Raw genomic sequence first — 18,435 nt, 5'->3', positions numbered from 1 at the left:
AGGATCTAACGGAATAAATTTGACGCCTTTCAATTAATTCGTTTGATTCTTATATTAGTTTGTTGTTTCGAAATGCTCTAGTGTACTGCCGTTTAACATTATTGCCAAGCTTATGTAAGGGACAGTAATTCTCCAATTTTTCTGTGTTATTTTATAATTAAATCCCCTAAGCCTAAGCTTTCAGTTGACTGGATTGTTTTGAAATATCTATGCACTGTTTGTGTTCAATTAGTTTGAAAATCACAAAATGTGTGTTGGTCCAATCCGATCCTTTTGATATACCGTCGATGGGGGTGACAATGGGTCTAGGGGGTGAGATTGGGTCAAAATGGAAAAATATGTTTTGTGAAATATTTCAGCTAATAACGCTGATATTACTCAAATTTATAATTCATATGTTAGGGAACATATTATTACACATAATTCATAACAATATACATTTTTAGAAATAGTAGTTTTTGTGTACTACATCAATAAACTTGCATGTTGAAACTAGATAAAATTTACAACATAATATTTCTCCTGTATAAAGTATCACGCATGTACTCTAGCCTCTATCGTTGTATTAGTAGAATGTTGAAAGTCTTTTCATTACACATCACAGGTATTTTCCGGAATCTGTTTGATTTTCCCACAAAAAAATCATTTTTTACGGTACGATGTCTAGAACATTGAAAATGGGGGTGAGATTGGGTCAAGCAAGAACAATAGTAAATGAAATTCCAAGTCCACTTTTTTGACATTTTACGGTGCCGGGTGTTCTCTTTTTTCATTAAGATGTGTTTATTCTTTCTAAATACAGCATCTCTGAAACATCAAACAAGTCTACTTGAGTATTCCGTGCATTGAATTACAATACAACGCTTTTTGACAACTTCTCAAACCAGCAACCATGTTTCGTGCGCAGCAACATCGTAAATTTTTATCAAAAGGGTGTTTTTTTGCTAAATTTGATTATTTATCAGTGTTTCCATATTAAAGAAACATCTCACGGAAGTACAAATGAGTTGGATCGCTGAAATACTGGGATTATGACGTCAACTTCTGCCTGAAATTTGTTGATCGTGGAATGTCGCACCGAAATTTAACTATTTGCGAAGGTTTAAACTAATCACTGTTTCAGTACATCTTTGAGGAAACTGAATGGGCTTTATAGCAATGGGGATGAGACTTTGAAGACAATTTGAGGGAAAATTTATGTAAACTTGACGATAAATGTTGGGTTTACATATTTTTTCTCATAGCTCTTCAATTTTCAGTATAATCTTTCTTTTAAGTGGGTTTATGATACTTGTGAAACATCTTAGATATCTTTTTGTCTTGTTTGCATCGTTTTTTGTCAATATTTTTCAGTTGTGAATGGTTTTGAAATCATATTCTCAAAAACAAGTTATTTCAATAATAGTGACCCAATGTCACCCCCTCTATGGGGTGAGATTGGGTCATTTTTCATTCACTTGTGGTGCCGCTGTGAATGAATATTTGTCTTTAATTTTTTGAACAGTTGTTAATGTACCATCAAAGTACATACACGCCAAATTTGAAGTTTATTGGAGTTAAATTGCGATAGTTATTCAAAAAATAAATCGCACATATCCCTTTTTGACCCATTGTCACCCCCAACGACGGTAGTTCGATTTTCAACGAACACTCAGTTTTTTCCAAGAGCTCCATGGTGCACCCCATGAACGTCTTCTCGACTTGTTAAAAAATAACATAAGTTGCAATACTGTATTGAGTTTATTTTTTATTCGTGCACTTACAGAAGCATTTCAATAAGCTTTGATATCCCCGGGGAACACGTTTTTGTCTCAAACATCAAAATACCGCTATTTGCTTAATAAGGGGTTGCTGAATCCATTGCCGTTTTCAAAAATATCATAGCCCGTCTAGTTTTTGAGATATTGGCTGTTGAAAATGCAAAATCAAATTTTATCAGCAAAGTTCATTATACTTTCGATGCTCAAAAGTTATTTTTTGGTGGTTTAGAAAAGTATTATTTTTCCATATAAGACAGGGTGTCGACTACCTGGAAAAACCTGGAAAATCAGGGAATGTCAGGGAATTTATTTTTGACCTGGAAAGTCAGGGAAAATCAGGGAATTTCACTTGAGGTCAGGGAAAAAATATCAATACTACAACATCAAACGAGTTTATTGTTTGCAAAGTAATTGATTATGCTAAATCAATACATCTTCAGCATGGCTTTGATTTGCAACCGTGGACTTTAACCACTCGACTAAGGAACCAGGACCCAGAAAATTCTCCAAAAATTCTGAGGATGATTCTCAAAGTTCCTCGATTATTTTTAGTAATCCAGAAAATCATGTAAAAGCAGAAATTTCAGGAATATCATTTGAGATAATCTTGATAATCTATTGACCAGTGCTGGGAATGGTAATAGTAGTAGGCTTGAATTTCACGAAAATCACGTGGCTCTTCACAGTACAGTAGTTCTAAAACGTTAGTGTCATTGAAGGCTCTAAATGCGGGAAATGCAGCGGAAAATAGAACATTTTTCTACAGTAATTTTGGGTTGCCCTTAGCAATGGGTGTTTTGCAATTTTCAAGGCTTTTTGCCTACAGCAGCGATGGAGTTTCACTGGCTGTGATTGGCTTTGTTTGGCTACTGTAGAGTGAATTTCAGAATTTTTCCCAGCCCTGCTATTGACAATTTGTGATATTACTTAGAGATACTCGTAGATGAGTTCTTAGAAGAGTTCCTCGGAGCATTGCTGAAGGTACGACAAGTACAAGAGAAACATTAGAAACCTTCTAATCAGCGCATTGTTCAAGCCCTGAATGCATTCCGTTAAGAATATTTAGATATTTTTTCGTGGAGAAAAGCTAGGGGTAATTCATATCGAAATCCCAAAATATTAACTGTAACTAATCATCGTGAAGAATTATCAAAGATATTCTAAGGAAAAATAAATAAAAACAATTTGGAAAAAAATATGTTATCCTGAAAAATATTTTTATAAGCAGTCCTGGAATAGTTCTAGGAAATCAAAATGCTATTTTTAGAAATATTTAAGACTGAAAGACATTCTCTAACAATTTTTAGAGAATCTCGGAGATGAGGAGCTTCTGGAGGAAATCTTTCAAGAGTTCATTGAGAAGTATTGAAGGAATATCTGGAAAAAAATCTTAAGAATTTCAAGAAGAATTTCTGAGCAATCTATGTGGAATTCCTTGAAGCAATTCTCCAAGAAAGTTTTATTGCAATGGCTAGAATTTTGCCTGGAAGAAGCCAAATTTTTGGATAGCTTTCTTCCACTAAAAAAAAGTATGGTGGATGATCGTAATGGTGTTGCCTCTCGTATAAAATAGGAAGGAGGACCAAAATTTTCGTTCATGCCTAAAATTTTAAATTAGGTCTGAGGTAGTTCACTAGCCGAGAACATCTTTGTTCATACGGATTTTCAAGTTTGAAATGTAAATAGATTCTCAATTGTTAAATTGTTGAATAAACGTTCAAGAATGTCATCTGGCAGGTACATATATCTCAATAAAGCAAAAGCCATTGACCAGTTTATTCATACGAGCTATAACATAACGAATATGTATCTTCTTGTAAAAATATTACACATTTCGGTTCAAATTAACCAACTCAGTGGTCTGGAACTTTTCTGGAAAATGACTGGAAGGTCAGGGAAAGTCAGGCAATTTTATTTTCGAAATTGAGTCGACACCCTGTAAGAGAAACGAGTTAAAAAATAGATTTAATCTAAATTGTATCGTGCAATTTCAACCAAATTATATCTGAAATGAAAGTTAAAGTCATATATTGCAAGCTGCTGGATTAGCTCTCAAAAAAGTTTGATAAATCATACCTCAAATTTCATGTAAACATCAATGATACCAGTGTATTATACAACTTTGGCGACCAGTAGCCAAAAATTGTGACGTGCAGGGACATTTCTGAAAACGGCATCAAATTCTACAACCCCAAATCTACAAGAAGCACATAATTTAATCCTTGTGACACGCAAAAATGTCATTTTTGTTATGCTATGCATCGAACAAATCAGAGTTTACAACTCTAACTACCATAGTAAAAAATGGTATAATATAGGGTGGTCAATTTTGTACAAACATGTCTAGTCATGTACTGGTAAGAGATATCACAAAACTCTCTGAGCGAAAAGTGTGTGCGCTGAATCAGCCTTTCACTAAAACATAGAGTGATTAGATACAGGGTATGTGATTTGTAGTTTTCGCATCAAACATATTTGTTTATTGCTGAATTGTATTGATATTGAAGGGACCATCGAGTTAAAGAACTCAAAACCATTGCATCTGCGATCCAAGAGATCTCCGAGGTAGCCATGAAAACCAACTTTTACTATGGTTCTCTAATTCGATATCGAGATATGTAATATCAAGTAAAACAGAGTTGACTGTAATTGCCAAAAATTATTTATTATCCTTGTAATTGAAATTGGAGGACAGTATTATAATATTTAAGAAATTAACACACCTCTCATCTGATCTTCGGCTCAATAAGGGTAAAATTAGGTGTTGAGACGGAATCTCTAAAAATACATTTTAGAGTAACGGAATAAACAATACGGTGTAGGCGCGTTTAACGTGAACTGATTAAAACTTCATTCATTTGTGTTCAAAAGTAATATAAATTATAAAAAATATGCTTGATTTCGACATGGAAATATTACTCTGACATTATTTCAAAATTTAGATTTTTTTTCATATTAAATTTCTCAATGCTTTGCGTAAAGGCTTAATGGAACATGGATTTACACAGTTTTTATTGATCATTAAATATAAATAGATCCTGATCTCTTATCATACATCCAAATATTGTTTAAATCATTTTAAATTATTAAAAAAACATAGTTTATATAGACCTGCATTTCCTTCGAAGTGTTATGTAGGGTGATTTTGTATGTACATAAAGCGATGGAGATATGCACATTATATATCATCATATGGTGTTCGCTCTCGCATCGCAGTCGGCGTCATCGTTGGCTGCTTCAATGGCTTCAAAGGCGGTTAATGGTTGATAGCTTTTCCCAAAAAAATATATATCAAATCAATCAAAAATAATAACAATCAACGTAAGTATATTCAGGTGAAAATATAAGATCGATTTCGATAGGGCAATGTAATTCTGATATTATTTCAAAACCAAGATTTTTTTATAAAATTTTTCAAAGCCCACATTACATAAATGCTTTATTGAATATGGGTTTTCATTGATTTTATTAATCATTAAACATTAATCGATCCTGATCCTTCATTACATTATTGTTTAAAATCTTCTGAATTCTGCATATAACATAGTTCATATAGAACTTCATTTCTGCCGAACAATCTTTGTTACTTTTTCTTCATTTGTATTGACAATTAACGAAAAATCATTGCTGTTAAGCATTTTCATCTACCAATATTTTGATACTTGATGATTTAAAAAGGGTGAAATTTTAGGTGATTTTTAATTGATGCACGTTTCTTTGTTCAAAACGAGCACACACCAAACTTAACGTTCAAGAATCCATCATCGAAATCATAGCCATCATCCAAAATTCAAAAACAGTTTTTCTGCTCAAAACTTTTTTTTTTTTAAATGTTTACTGTTTTTAACATGTTTACATTTTTAAGTAAGTAAATAAAGACTGGACTCGGAAAAAATGAGACAAACAAAAATGATCACCAAAAGTTCATTTTAAATTACTATTTATTAGCTGTATTTTGGCCTAATTTAAATATTGAATTTCCTCCCTCAAGCTGAATGCTCGTACATTTCTCTTAACACTGCTCATGAGATCTCGGGCGAGGCTTTTCCTATCTTTCATGCACAATTTATTCCAGTTTTTCCTTAAAGCTTCATCGGTTTTGAAAGTTTGTTTCCGCTTGTTAACATTCTTCTTCATTATCGCTCAAAACTTTTCGATCGGTCGAAGTTCTGGTGTATTTGGCGGGTTCGCCTCCTTCGGGGCCACATCAACGCCCTTCGCTTCGTACTAATCCATTATAGGCTTGGGGTAATGGCACGATGCGAGATCGGGCCAGAACAGCGTGGGATCACAGTGAGAGCGGAGGAAGGGCAGCAAGCGCTTCTTCAAGCATTCCTCTTGATAAATCTGCCCGTTTATGGTGCTGGTCAAGCATGGGAAAATTCACTCAATCACCCGAACGCTACCGATAAAATATCTGCAAAGTATCTGCTGCCACCGAATGTTCAATGACCGCGAACGCTACTAGGATGAGCGCAATCCCGACGAATCGTAAACGATTGAGATAAACCGAAAATGAAAAATTTTACGGAGCGGAGAGAGCACCTATCCTATCTTAAATAGGAGACACGAAGGAACGCGTTCGCCATTCGATCACTGAAAGCTTCCTGCGAAATGTACAGATTTTGCGTTCACTGAAACCTTTCGCCTTGTGTATTCCCAGTCAGTGAACGCTCTTCAGCTCTCAAATACGAATGCCACTCGTGTGGAATCGGAATGTAAAGAATCATTCGCTACAGCAATCGGATGCCTTCGGCACAAGGAGTCGGTAGTGAATCATTCTATTGCCGTTTTTGTCTAACTTGTCGTTCGGCGAACAAGAAGAAAGCACATTGGAAATTGAAACACTCAGCTTGGTCGGAGAAACGGCAATCTCGCTCTTGACCGCTTGTGGATGTGAGCAAGAGAAATGCAATATTCGAGTGAATGTTTCCCATGCTTGGTGCTGGTTGTAACGAACGGCATGTTGTACCGTCCGCACTCGCAGATTGCCTACCACAACAGGTACTTCTTCGCAAATTTGTCCATATTTCTCTTCCGGAACTTTTCCGGGACCTCCATGCGGGACGTACCGACAAAAAACTAGAGGCCGGGCATGTGTTCGGTGTCGGCCTTAATGAATGTCTCTTCGACCATGATAAGACAGCCTGGCTTGAACAGCCACTCACGGTACAGCTTCCGCGCATGCAACTTGGCCACAGTGTTTTGCTTGTTAGTTTAAAAACACGTAGGCCAGCCCGTTTCATGGTCTGCTGGATGAACCACTTCGACGAATTTAAAATTTCATTAAGTTTTACCCACGCGATAAAAAGGTAACCCAAAACAAAGTGTCACACTTTTTCCGAGTTCAATCTTTATGTATGAATTGATTGAAAATTTTTATCCGCCTTGATGTACTTTAACGCTCTTCAAATCTATAAACAACTGCTGAATTATGAGTCGTAAATATCCATTTTCATGAAAAATCGTGTCCACCCAAAGAGTTGTATATAAAATAAAATGTAATGAATCTTTTTCAATCTTTAGATTCTAATCGAAAAAGTATTAATGAAGCCGAGAAAACATTGACTTTCGGAAAAAATATTTTTATTTTTGAGATTTAACAATCTTTGAACCACTATGCATATGTTTTTCCTACGTGTACCTCATTTTCGTCAAAAGCAATAAACGCACTTCTTGTACAGCCAAGTAGCTAGCAAATGATTATTGCAACACTTTTTAACCGACCATCAAAAAAAGTGAAATCGGAAGCGATGTTCACACCAGTGCCGCGGTCATCGCAAATGTGCGTTCGCTAATAGGGTAAATGATCCAATAGTTGTGGGTGTTCCTTTAGTTGGGGTACACAGCTAAAAATATGTTGCGAAATTCAATTTATTTTCATGCACATACTTGGAGCATCAAAATAAACTGGAATATCAACGATTATTCCCTTATTTTTCAATCGAAGACACTTTAAATTTACACGATCATGTAATATTCAAGCATCTGTAGTTGGAAATTAAACTTAATGCTGTAGCAATAAATGAAATTCGTTTATTTTTACTTTGTTTTTCTGTTTACGCTACTTTAAATATTTTTATCTGTGTAGTGACGTTTATACTGTTTCCATTGATTTAGCACACAACCTATCGAAAAATTAGCTCTTTGACACCTTGAATAGTTGCAAACATCGTAAAAATCCTTTAAAATTGATAAAATACCTCCAACTCCAAAGGAACAGTGTATCATTTTGCAATGGTAATGACATTATTTTTCTCACAACGTAAACACAGCGTAACAAAAATGACATGTTTGCGTGTCTCAAGGATCAGATTATGTGTCTCGAGTAGATTTGAGTTTTCTGAATCTGATGCCGTTCTCAGAAATGTTCCAGCACGTCACAATTTTTATCTACAGGTCTCTAAAGTAGTATAACACATTGATTTCATTGATGTTTACATGAAATTTTAAGTATAATTTATCATACTTTTTTGTGATTAAATCCACCCAGCATGTAAAATAGAACTTTAACTTTCATTTCAGATAATATTTGGGTGAAATTTCAGGATAGAATTTGACTTAAATCGATTTTTTTAACATGTTTTCAGTCTCCATACAAAATTCTTTGTTTCTCTTATATGGCAAAATACAGTGCTTTTCTAAAATATCAAAAAAAAAAAAGCTTTTGTGCATTTAAACTATTATAAATTTTGTTCATAAGTACTGTTATACACATGAAGTTTGAATTCTGTGGCAAATCAAGCAAATAAATTGCCATACAAGCTGGCATACTTGCATGCAAGTTAGCTGAAATAGTAAAATTTTGCATTTTCAACAATATCTTAAAAACTAGACGTGCTATGATGTTTCTGAAAACGGCAATGGATTCAGCAACCCTTTATTATGTAAGTAGCGGTATTTTGGTGCTTGAGACAAAAACGTGTTCCGCAATGAAATGATCATTAGTTTTCGTTACAACCATAGGCGTCAACTTGTGACGTAGTTGGGAGTGGCGAAGCTCTTTAAATGAACAGAATGTAATATGTGCCGTGCAAATGCACTTATTTTTATATACATATTTTATATACAGATGAACGGCATCGATATTGTTTGAAATCGTGCGTTTTTGTTAGGCTACAACAATAATGTGTGCATTTATTGGTTTATTAGATTTTGAGCTGTTAATTTACAATGAAACGTGCGTAGTACCTCCACAATTGGAACATCCACCCTACCAGTTATTGGTTTTGTAAGCCTCGACAGTCCCGGTCTTGTTAACATACACGTAATTATCCACCGAATCCCTGCTGTATGTTATTTGCCGACTATCATACACAAACAGCAACCAGCAGCGAAGCAGGCGAGGAAATCTGTTTGCATTTCGGTTTCCCCAGAAACAAAAAATAAATAATTCATTTGGCAGCATAGATGAGCATCATCTTCAAAACTTCGAAGCACTGCAGCCGTAGATTTTCATTTTCAGATGAATTTCGAGTAGTCACGGTAGGTATGTGTTTTTCCTGAACCACTTTCTCGAACGGCTTGAAACGTTACGCGCTCTTGACTTTTTCCGGGTTTTTGGTTCGACACCACACTTTTGTGACGTGACAGTGACTAAACAAAGCAGGCCAGCTTCTGTAGAGCATCCATGTGTAGACCGAAGCCTTTAAAACTTCGTTATCATCATCTGAAAGTGCGGCGCATTTTATCAGCTCAGTGCAGCAATGCATCGGCGAGTACCTACTCGGTCTTTGTTATGACGAGTTATTACCGTATACAATTTTCAATGAAAACAACCGGCTGAGAAAGCCGTATCTACTGGATGACCTATCCGGTACTTAAATACGATGTACGTAGATAGTAGCAAAAGCACTGTAGTTAAACGTGAAAATTTGGCCATCAAAATTGGATTATGGTGTGCAATTTCGCCGTTGAAGCAGCCGGGCAACCGGATAAAAATTACAACTCAAAAACAAAATAACGTATTTTCACAGTACCATTCACCACTGCAAATACAATACAGTATATTGTAAAATAACATTACAATTACAGCATAGATTTTTTTTAATTGTTAATTAGTATCATTCCAAATATTACATAATTTCTTATATCTAGGTGTTCTGTGTTATTTAAACAAACTTAAGATTTTATTAATATTTTGGTTACAACATATTACATTTCATTTGCCATAGCAGTTCATAATTTTTACAGTTTGTAAAAATTGTTTGTTCCAATGTTTCAGCATTGGATATCCTATGTAACTCATAAGTACTATACCAGTGAGCGAGCTTCAGAATCATTTTCAAAGTTTCGATTTTCTAATAATAAATGGTTAAAGACATTTTATATAATTGTTACATTTGGCTTGAATGTCCCCAATGTGATTTTTGAAAGTTAACCCTCTAATACCCAAATTTTTATTTTCGATCTAAATATCATTTTTAGTTATCTAAAATCGTTATAAACACGTTTTGGGCAATGATTTATTTTTATTCGCAAATCTATGAATTTTGGTTTTTCATTTTTATAATTTTTATTTTTGAACATCACTATCCTTTTTCATTTTTTCTTGAAGCCTCTTCTAGTTACTGATTTTTGGCAACAATAAAAATTCAAGTTTTCACGGTACTTTTAAAAATAATAAATTTCAAATATTTTCCTGAAAATATTTTTATTTTCCGTGTAATTAACGGAAACACAGGTTTGCAATTATTTTAATACCACCAAGCCCTTCTTCTGTTATAAGTTAAAAGTAGAAAAATATGAAAGGTACGATTTTTTATATTACACGTTAAATAAACCCCAGGCATTTGTAGGTTGTATAAGAATACAATTTTTCAAACAATTTTCAAAAATACAAAAAAGTTTCAAAAGTCATAAAAAACTTTTCTCATATGCGTGTTATGAGTCAAGGATTAAGCCAAAAATAAAATCATTTTGCTTTCTGAGCTACGAAAAAATACACAAAATTCCAAAGTGTACCCCGTCTTAAGGCGGGGTTGGGTATTAGAGGGTTAAATTTTTATCTAGCATGAGTCCTAAATACTTAACTTCACCTGGCCAATTTATTGGAACCCTTCTCATCGTAACAACATGTCTACTTGAAGGTTTCAAATAAAGAACTTTTGGTTTATGTGGGAATATCATTAGTTGAGTTTTGGAAGCATTAGGAGAAATCTTTAACTTTTGCAACTATGAAGAAAAAATATCTAAACTTTTTTGTAATTCACCACAGGTGACAAGTAGCCTAAAGGCTTCGTCCTTTGGTGAAGAGGCTTATGTCATTCACAAACCAAGATTTTTGACATCCCTGAGGTAACTCAGGTACCTAAGTAAGATGTGAAAATATTGTATAATATTGGTCCAAACATGCTGCCTTGAGGAACATTAGCTCTTACAGGAAGTCTTCCAGACATGGAGTTCTGATAATTAACCTGAAGTGTGCAATTTGACAGATAACTTTGGATTATTCTAACAATGTATGTTGGAAAATCACAGTTTTTCTAATTTTACAATCAAGCCTTCATGCCAAACACTGTCGAATGGTTTTGCTATGTCTAGAAGAGCAAGACCAGTAGAATAGCCTTGAGATTTGTTGAATCGTTTCAAATTTGTTACACGTAAAAGTTGGTGAGTGGTCAAATGACCTTTTCTTTTTTTACGGAGGAAAGCAAAATGATTGGAAGATATATAGAAGCATCTGCAGGATTTTTGTCTGGTTTTAGAATTGGTACAACCTTGTCAGGAAAAAATGACATCTGAAAACAATTTTTGAATATATCAACTAAGAATAATAAGCTACTTTCTTTAAGTTTCTTGATGAATTCGATCATCGCCAAGGGCTTTCATATTTTTGATTATTTAATAATAGTTCTTAGTACTTCTCCCAAATTGCCTTCTCCTCACGTTTTTAAGTTTAAGATCACGGATTCGAATTTTACATCTATGTATATTATCCTTGATTATATGGCTTTAAAATCACATGTGAGGCAAGAATCTTTCTGGTGATTCGGCCCCGTTATCCCGAATGTACCGTTACCCTGAATTCCATAATTCCGAATCTCATTAGACCTGGTCAATGTCATACAGGGTAAGTGTGCATTCGAGGTATTGGTACATTCGGGGAAGTGGAATTCAATATCATGGACTTCTGGGTAAAGAATTTCGGGGTTTTTCAAAAATTTGAAAATTCATGTAAAACTATAAACTTAATTTTATAAACTCCATAGTATTATATCTTCTCATGCGCTGAAAATGATTCAAAGAAAAATATTTTTTGCCATTTTTACGAGAAGGTGATCGATACATTGTTTTATGGTATCAATATTCTAAGTATGTATGTAGGTAGCCACCATCCTAGCTTGAGTCTTGCTCTGCATGCGGTTCCACTTAACAGTACAGTCAATTTTCATTATCAATCTGAATTCAACCGGACCCGTAAGCAGAGACACTTACGCGAAACCCGCGGGAAATAGAGAATCTCCTTCCAATAATATGATCCAACGGAAAGCATAATGAAATTTGCAATACCTGTCAAGTTATCCACGGGATGGTTTGTTATAAGAATGGTGCGTCAAATCCATTACAACTGTTGGGATAGAAGAACCCATCTACAAGGATGTTACGGTTACTTCAACCCTTGATTCCTGCTGGCACTCCACTCCATTGTCCAGCTGTAACTTCAATGATGCCCTGATGCACTCTCCCAACATCACCCATGTTATATGATTCAATTAAATGATTATTGTTATGTAGTAAAATTAAATACAATAATTTAAAATATAAAAAATATAAGAAATCATCATCATCATTTTTTTTTTTAAGAACTTGATGATTTGACCTACAATCGTTGAATGAATGATGATTAATATTAAATACATAATAACATATTGTTCCAACTAGCCTGAAAGAAATACAATGACAATATTTATACTAAATATTTCCTGCAATTATATATTGGTGTTATATCCTGGAAAAATACACGAATTAAAAATATCATTTGCAGGTCCTTTTCAATGATCCTAGGAAATGGAGCAAAAAATGTGTAATCAATTTTTGAATTAATGTTAAAAAATAGCAACTAAGCCAATGACTGTCTTCTCACATATAATTATGACGTGCAACCGAACTATAAAATTTGGTAAAGTGCGAACTCGATTTTTACCAATGAAATGGTATAATAAAGTAAGTAATTTGCACGCCCAAAAAACAATAATTAAATAAAATGATTATTGTGGATGAGTTTCAAGTATCTCGATTTTTGATAGCAGGCAGATCAATATTCATCTATCAAAATACCTATTTGTTGCAAATTAAATGCAAAAGCTGTTTAGTGCAACGCGCGATCTGAGACCCAATTTTCTCTACTCGTTCAGCGCGATGCATGCTGTGCAACACTTAGTCCACACTACACTCGCTACACTTTGCTGCTGTGACGAACCAACGCGTGAATTCTTATCGGGAAACTTGTATCGTAAACGCAACTCTGTTTATGCGGTAGAAAGCTTTTTCAGCTACAAATGTCAGTGTGTGAGTAACCAAAGCGTCAACTCTGGCCGGTGCACATTCTTTCTACATCACCAATTTGATCAGTGCGAGTGAGCGTGCGGATGGCGTGGCTAGACAAGAGAGGAATCAATCCACGAGAGAGATCAATTTCGCTTCCTCTCTTGGCCTTCGCGCGCGCTTTCACCATCACCACGCTTGATATTTCAGGCAACTGACGGTAAGGAAGTTTTTTCTGGTAAACCTCGCTTTTAACATACAGCATTAGCGCAATGAAGCTTGCGATGGTCAAACAGATGTAAACCAGAAACTTAACTCAAGAACGGTCGCACCCTTCGTCATCGTCAGCATCTTTACGCTTGTGGTGTGTTTTAAAAGCGAGCATTTTTTATAATGCGTGCACTAAGTAAACGAATTCACCGATGTTATATTAATGCTATGATCACAGTGCTGTATTGCTAGAATCCAGTGCTGTACAAATTGTCACTGATGAGCCGCTTAATTAGAATTATTAATTCTCGCATAACTTGTGATCTCGCCCTTAAAGCTATTGGTAACCGAGCTCCTCATTTCTAAGCAAATGAATGAAACAGTATGAGAATTATCACTACTGGGAGATAGAGGAGAATCTTCTCTTCATTGCTAAATAATGTGTAAATCCATTCGTTTGCTCAGTAACAACAAGCTACACACTCGCTTACCAATGGCTTTTAGGGCGAGACCACAAGTTATGTGAGAATTTTACAATTTGTCCATAATGATGACTAATCGTTTAAATCGAGAAAATTTTTATCGAAATGAAAAATCAAAATGAACAGCACGATTAGTATCTGACAGGAACCGTCATTGATTTCGTAATCTTCAAAAGCAGATTTTCCGTTCAAAATCAAGAAAATTTACACGAAAATGTGTTCACTGTATTGGAAAATAGCAACCAAAACACATTGCACACATTTTCATCGATTTTTTTTAAGTTTTGAACAGAAAAACTGCTTTTTTGCAATTTCTTATCGAAATAGGCTGTTTTCATTACGGCTACTTGTCATGAAATGGCCTACTTTCCTGCACTGAATTAAACAGTGCGGTAATAGTCATTGCGCAGCTGAAATCATAAATATTACCCAACACTTCAGAATATTACACAACACTTCATTGCGTAACTGTTCAGAGTTGCGTAATGAATAATTTTCAGAAATTGCAAAATAATAATGAATGCATCTCGATATGATTTATGATACCCTCAAGTGATCTTCTATGAAATTGCAAAAAAATGTTGTACGCAACTCGTTACAGAACTTGATTTTTACAGCACTCGTCGTAATTTTTCAACTCGACAAACCTCGTTAAATAAATGTTTGACTCAAGCTGTCAAAATCATCATTCTGCAACTTGTTCCGTAAACTATTAATGATGACGATCCTTGAACGTTAAACGTTTTGAATCAACTAAAGATTAGAAGAAATTTATATTTTCAAACGAAAGATAGTAACAACTGGTTACACATTTATATTAACTAATAAAATGGGTTGAATCCAATGTATAATTAATAATGGCAAAAATAAAATGACACTAAATTAGTTGTGCACATGTTGATAATTAGGCCATGCGACACCTCTGTAGACACAATAAAACTTGTTAGTAACAAAGCTCAAAATCGACCAACATGTCACTTACACTCCTCTGCATTTGGGCCTCTCAATTATGATGTATATCTCCCATTGACTGGTGCAACAGAATCAAATTAAAAACTATTTTTTGAACCAGGGTGGGGTAATGCATAATGCATTACTGTCTAAATACATTCCCTACAGCATCCGCCAGCATCAGGAACCATGTTTATGAATATCAAAAAACCTTCTGTCAGAAGTGGGATTCGAACCCACGCCCTCAGAGAGGACCAGAACGCTCTCGGGATTTGAACCCACACTACTTGGTATGATGGGCAAGATTGCTCTTGAGTCTGGCGCCTTAGACCGCTCGGCCATCCTGACATGTTGAAGTCATTTGTTACAGTAATCGAACGACTGTAGCTATCGTGTTTGTAACAAAAAAAAAAATAACGGTTTATGCTTTCCCTCGGCCACCGCTGGAAACACCTCGCTCGTGTTGTAGATTAACCGTGGTTTTCTAATAAAGTGTGTATTCTCTGATGTGACCAGTCTTGGTTTTGTTTGTAGTCAGCATTTTGTTTGTAATTAATTAGGCATTAGCTCAGAAATTGAAAACTAATTTCGTAGCGCGTGGAGTCAAGTCGTTAATTGTGAACATTATTTATAAGTCCTATTGAAACACGTGGTAAAGCATAGACAAATAACGAGAACCATCCACTACACATAAACTGAACGCACGAATGGTGCCATTCATAACAAATTTCCTTTCCATCATCTGCTTTGCTCGCACATAACACCCGTAAGCGTCTGGATGATACGGCTCGCTATCGCAGAATAGACCCAACGAGGTGATAAAATCAAGAAGAAAGAATATACATTCAGAGGGTCGGCGCTTCTATGAGTCAACGGATTGACTGCGATTTGGTGTCGTCAATATCGTTCCATTTTGTACTTGTGGTATTAATAGCATGAAGCCCGGTTAGCTCAGTCGGTAGAGCGTTGGACTTTTAATCCAACGGTCAAGGGTTCAAGTCCCTTATCGGGCGGGATAATATTTTTTTTTAGTAAAATTCAATCTTGAATGGTTGGTGATCATTGGCGTAGGAACAGGGGGGCCAGGGAGGCCTGGCCCCCTCCAGAATCATCCAGCCCCCCCCCCCTCCAGAATTTTTAATGACAATAAAAAAAAATAAAACAAAAAAGATTCAGCGCGGCTGTTCTGACTTCGGTGAATCGTGCGACAATCGAAAGCTTAACCGTCCGGCTGACGATCGATTGATTACTGTTAGAACTTGTTTCTTGTTGCATGCGATAAGCGCAATTTTTCGAAATTTACGTTGCAAAAATACCGTGGTGCCGAAAAGCGTCAAAATCCTGGAAATTTGATTCCCAAAATTCATTTTTTCTGGATAATCCAAATAATGCTGTTTCAGCATAAAGCAGCATATTCACTTCATTCTGATTTATCATGTTTTTTTATGATACCCCGAGATGTCCGGTTATAATGATTTTCCTTATGAGAATTCACTAAAAAAATCTATACATTCACATAAAGTTGTATGATGTCAGAAAATAAATAATTTAAAAAACATACACAATTTTTGTTACAAAATTACTAAACGACTACTACTACGAAAATAAAGGTTTAACTTTCAAGGAATTTCGGCATGGGCAACTTTTCATCAATGTAAGAAAATCGGCCATAATGTTATTCCAGCAATGAATTCTTGCTTTGATTTTGATTCAATGTTTTAAGTATTCGCATGAATAAATTTATTGCTTATACTATATTATTTCAAGAATACTTATTATTTCATAAATTATTTGATTAATTTACAACAGATTTATAGCATTTTTTTTTCAGATAACTTTTTGATATTATTCATAGAATGATAGTATTATCAAATTCCTCAAGGAATATTGAAGGGTGGCTTCAGAACGTTTGCAAATCTCATGGACATTAGTCAAATAATATTGTGGGACTTGTTCATACCTTCAAAGCGAATTCCACCCATTCCTTCTATGTCTACTTTTTATTAGCAAGTTGATTCCGGAATACGTTCCCGGATTTGCCAAAACAATGTTATTTCGGTCAAATCTAATTCTGGGATATTTCACAGAAAATTCTACTAGAAATTTTTCTGTGAATTTCTTTCAATATTTTTCCCAAAAAATTTATTACAAATTCTTCTGCGTCGCTCATCAATGGTCCTTAAGAAATATTTTCAAAATACATCACAAGTTGCGACAAATTCTTCTTTGTTTTCTTCTAGAAATTTTGCTTCAAATCCCCGGTTGATTCATGAATTGGAAAGAAAATTGTTTTTGAAACATCTCTTGCCTTCGAATCTTCAAAAGAAATTTCTTGAAAAACCCCAGGAAAACTTTTGTTTCCAAAGTTAGCACAGCGGAAAAGGAATTTGTAGAGAAACATGTAGCAAAATAACTGGAAAGAGGGAATGGATATTTTAAGATATTCATAAAGAAATTTTTACTGATCTTTCCTAAAACATTTATAAAAATATTTTTTCCAATTATTGTCTGATTCCAAATTCCTACTAAAAATATTTTTTCCAATTATTGTCTGATTCCAAATTCCTATGTTTTTGTGCGATACGAGGCCGGAGGCCTAGAGGCTTTCTGGCAGAATTCTAGAAAACCAGAAGTCAAGGAAGGATAGATTTCAAGGATAATTTCTAAAGATGATTCTGATGGAATCTTAAAAAAAGGTAAATTTTAGGAGTTTTGAAAAATTTCAGAAATCTTAAACGTATAGTTCCTGATTTGTGGATTCATCAGGAGTTCCTCAACAAATTTTCAAAGTAATGCACAATTCATCTTTGGTAATGTTCTTAAAAACACCTTCAATATTTCTGCGTTTAACTTCTACTGTACTGCAAACTAGTCGATAATAGACTATTCAAGTTAGTTTATTTGATATTTCTAAGAGTAGGAAAAAAATTGTTTTTTCCTACATCAATATGTTCACAATATAGTACATGACACTTCGGAGTTCATACAAAATATTATCTAAGATTTAGTTCTTATTTTACTTTCAGTAAAACTTCCATGCGTTTTAACGCCTATAATATTTATTATAAAAGATGATTTTACGACAGGAATGTAGTATTTTTTCCGAATTAAACGTCAACTATAATCATAAAAACAATTACCTACAAAGTATGTGTTTCTCTAGAAATCTGATATAGAGTGATTCGTAAAGGAATTTGTAAAGCAATTCCTAAAAGTATTGAGATATTAAGGAAGTAGTTTTTGAATCAAAATATGAAGAATGGTTAAATTTTTAAATTTTATTTATGAAAGAATCATGAGATTACCAAAAAAATGGAATAATTTCTAGAACCTAAAATAATACTTGATGGAATTTTTGGAGTATTTTTTTGAGAAATTCAAGAATGAATAACAAACCTTAGTAAATCGATGGAAAATTTCTACAAAAAAATTCTTTCGAGAATTTTTGGAGGATTTTCTTTTGGGAATTTCGTTAGTGCGGTTTGAAGAAAAAACATTTCTGGAAAATACTTAGATAAATCTCTGGTATTTTGTTCGGGAGAATC

At 34.5% G+C, this 18,435-nt stretch overlaps 1 protein-coding gene and 2 non-coding genes across 4 annotated transcripts in view; 2 read left to right on the top strand and 1 right to left on the bottom strand.

The window, feature by feature from the left end:
- The window catches only part of LOC5580293 (kinesin-like protein Klp98A), a 114,686-nt gene that overhangs the window by 53,158 nt on the left and 43,093 nt on the right, over window positions 1–18,435 (top strand). The window lies entirely within an intron of this gene.
- Trnal-caa lies at window positions 15,106–15,238 on the bottom strand. The gene is made up of 2 exons: window positions 15,201–15,238; window positions 15,106–15,150 (listed from the first exon to the last, which is right to left on the bottom strand). It is a non-coding gene; the product is annotated as a tRNA-Leu (tRNA).
- On the top strand, window positions 15,831–15,903 carry Trnak-uuu. Its single transcript has one exon. It is a non-coding gene; the product is annotated as a tRNA-Lys (tRNA).

Source organism: Aedes aegypti, chromosome 1 (genome assembly GCF_002204515.2).
Source record: "Aedes aegypti strain LVP_AGWG chromosome 1, AaegL5.0 Primary Assembly, whole genome shotgun sequence".
NCBI lineage: Eukaryota > Metazoa > Arthropoda > Insecta > Diptera > Culicidae > Aedes > Aedes aegypti.
Note: the sequence above shows the minus strand (reverse complement) of the source record. Positions and strands in the feature narration are given on the sequence as shown.